This window comes from Octodon degus, unplaced genomic scaffold (assembly GCF_000260255.1).
Source record: "Octodon degus isolate 3935 unplaced genomic scaffold, OctDeg1.0 scaffold00054, whole genome shotgun sequence".
Taxonomy (NCBI): Eukaryota; Metazoa; Chordata; class Mammalia; order Rodentia; family Octodontidae; genus Octodon; species Octodon degus.
In genome coordinates, this window is record NW_004524630.1 from 5,698,086 (window position 1) to 5,701,007 (window position 2,922).

Below are 2,922 nucleotides of genomic sequence, written 5' to 3' on the forward strand. Positions count from 1 at the left end.
AACACTCTGAAATCTGAATATTTTCGCATCCTCTGAAAACACAACCAATAACTTCTCAGCCCAATTTGGGAGCGTGGGCAATTTTTGCTACCTGTTTGTTTCCTATTGCAATGGAAAGGTGTCAGAGCTGTAGCGTTTCATTTCTGAACTTGCAAAGTAAGTCAAACAAGGACAGTCGCAGTTTTCTTCTCCTGCTGTCACTGTGATTTCTCAATTACCTGACAGTCTCCAGAGATAATTTGTCAAGAAAATGGAAGAATCTTAAGCCTTAGAAACATTCCTCTCACAGATACAGATAGATTTCATTTATACTGTAGGGAAGCAGATGAGGTGATTTCTTATTCAAAACAACTACCACATAAGCTAAACCAATTATCCGCTGAAGAAGAAATAATTTTCAAAATAGCATTTAAGTTGAACTATCCTGCATAAGAAGGCTATAAAATATTATGAAGCATATGCACCATCAACCTACTATGTTGGACATGACCTTTTGGAAAATTCACTAAAAGCATTTATAATTTTGTTGTAAATTTTGCTTATAATTATGTACAGTCAAAATGAGACACATAATTATTGTAATGAACAAACAGGTCTATCCATCAAAACAGTTCATTATGAATTTTTATTCTTTCCCATTTATGATTTTCCTTGCTGGTAAAAGATTCCTAACTTTTGAAATTTGCCTGCCAGACACTGCAGGGCCCCATACTGGGTCACGCACAGGATACATTAAGCTGCACACCTTCCCAGTACCTGGAAGGCCTCTGCTGGCAGCCGTGCCTGGAGGGCTGACAAAGGCATGCCGCGGGAGGCTCTGAGACTGCCCCAGAAGCTCTGCCTTGCCCAAAGATGAGGCTACCTGGAGCTGCCTCCTCCCTGCCTCCTGTCTAGTGGCTCGTAGCTTCAGTAATTTCCAGCAGCACTGGTGCTTGGCTTTCCCCTGAACTGCCGCTTGTTCCTTACTGAGACTTGGAGCCTTCCTCTGGGCTAACCCCAGCCACTTCTGCCCTGAAATGGTGCACACACTTCCCAAGCTGTCTGGCGGTTCCTGGAAAAACTAAACAGAGAGCTACCTTTCAGGCCACGCAGCCAGTTTAACTCCTAGGTATACACATTAAAAAAGAAAGAAAGAAATTCTGTCTCCATTCAAAAACTGTGCCCAAGTACTATGCAATCACCATGATGTATAATAGGCAAAAAGTTGAAGTAGGGGCTGGAGAGATGGCTCAGGTGCATGAGTGCTTGCATGGCAAGCACAAGATCCAGAGTTCAATGCCTGGTATCACCAAAACAAAAACAAACAAACAAAAAGGAAACAATGTAATTGTCAATGAACAGATGAATATGTGAACAAAATACAATATGACCACATGGTAAACTATTATCCAACAGTAAAAAGAAACAAAGTCATGGTCCATGCTAACCATGGACAAATCTTGAAATATTGTATTAAATGAAAACATCCATTCACAAAAAAACCAAATATCATAGGATTACAAAATCTAGGCTCCAGCTGCTGCCGTGCACCCCACCCAAGGACCAGCTGCTCCCAGCTGGCTTTGCACCTTAGTTCCCCTCAGAAGAGCTGAGTACCAACACTCAACCTGGTCAAAGACAAGGTAAATGTGATTCTTGGTAACAGAAGCAAAGAAGCGGGCATTGCAGTTCTAGGTTTGGAGTTAAACTGCAAAGCTACAGCAATTAGGAAAACAAAACAAAACACAGAACTGCCACAAAAACAGATATGGAGATCAAAGGGGCAGGAGAGAGAAAGGAGAAGCAATCCAGGAATGTTGAGCTATTCGATCTTTGACAAAGGGGCCAAAACTAGGCACTGGAGGAAACGCAGCCTCATTACTAAATGCTGCTGGGAAAATTGGATATCTACATGCAGAAGCTGGAGTCTAGACTCATATATCTCACCGCGTACTAAACTGAATGCAAAATGGATCACGGATCTAAATGCTAAAACTAACACAATTTGATGGAAGATAAAATTCTTGAAGGCATTGACATAAGCTAGAACTTTCTGAACAGAACCCCAGTGGCATAGAAGTCACACTGGGAATCAACAAATGGGCTCCTAGAAAAGGAAAAATCTTCTGTACAACACAGGAAACAAAGCGAAGAGACAGCGTACAGAATGGAAACATAACTCTTTCTGTTCCCTGAACAGAGCCGTGACATCTAAAATATATTTTACTAAACGCGTCGGCGCAGCGCAGCTAGCGCGCCTGGGCTGACAGAGAAGCGGCGCGGCCGGTGGGCGAGCGAGCGGACTGGTGAGCGCGGGGCGCCGTCATGATCGCCTCAGCTGCTGGAGTTGTTTCTCTTCTGGATGAAGAAGAACCACAGCTTAAGGAATTCGCACTACACAAATTGAATACAGTTGTCAATGACTTCTGGGCAGAAATTTCTGAGTCTGTAGACAAAATAGAAGTTTTGTATGAAGATGAAGGTTTCCGGAGTCGGCAGTTTGCAGCCTTAGTGGCATCTAAAGTATTTTACCACCTGGGAGCTTTTGAGGAGTCTCTGAATTATGCTCTTGGAGCAGGTGACCTCTTCAATGTCAATGACAATTCTGAGTATGTGGAGACTATTATAGCAAAATGCATTGATCACTATACCAAGCAGTGTGTAGAAAATGCAGATTTGCCTGAAGGAGAAAAAAACCAATTGACCAGAGATTGGAAGGCATTGTGAACAAAATGTTCCCACGATGTCTAGATGATCGCAAGTATAAGCAGGCTATCGGCATCGCCGTGGAGACGAGAAGACTAGATGTCTTTGAGAAGACCACACTAGAATCGAATGATGTCGCGGGAATGCTAGCTTATAGCCTCAAGCTCTGCATGTCTTTAATGCAGAATAAACAGTTCCAGAATAAAGTGCTGAGAGTCCTAGTTAAAATCTACATGA

General features: G+C 42.7%; 1 pseudogene across 1 annotated transcript in view; it reads left to right on the forward strand.

The window, feature by feature from the left end:
* Positions 1 to 2,304: 2,304 nt before the first annotated feature.
* LOC101581421 overlaps positions 2,305 to 2,922 on the forward strand; it is a 90,493-nt pseudogene continuing 89,875 nt past the window's right edge. Inside the window, exon 1 of the transcript XR_001117142.1 lies at positions 2,305 to 2,921. The product of XR_001117142.1 is annotated as a 26S proteasome non-ATPase regulatory subunit 1 pseudogene (transcript). The remainder of the gene's footprint in view (position 2,922) is intronic.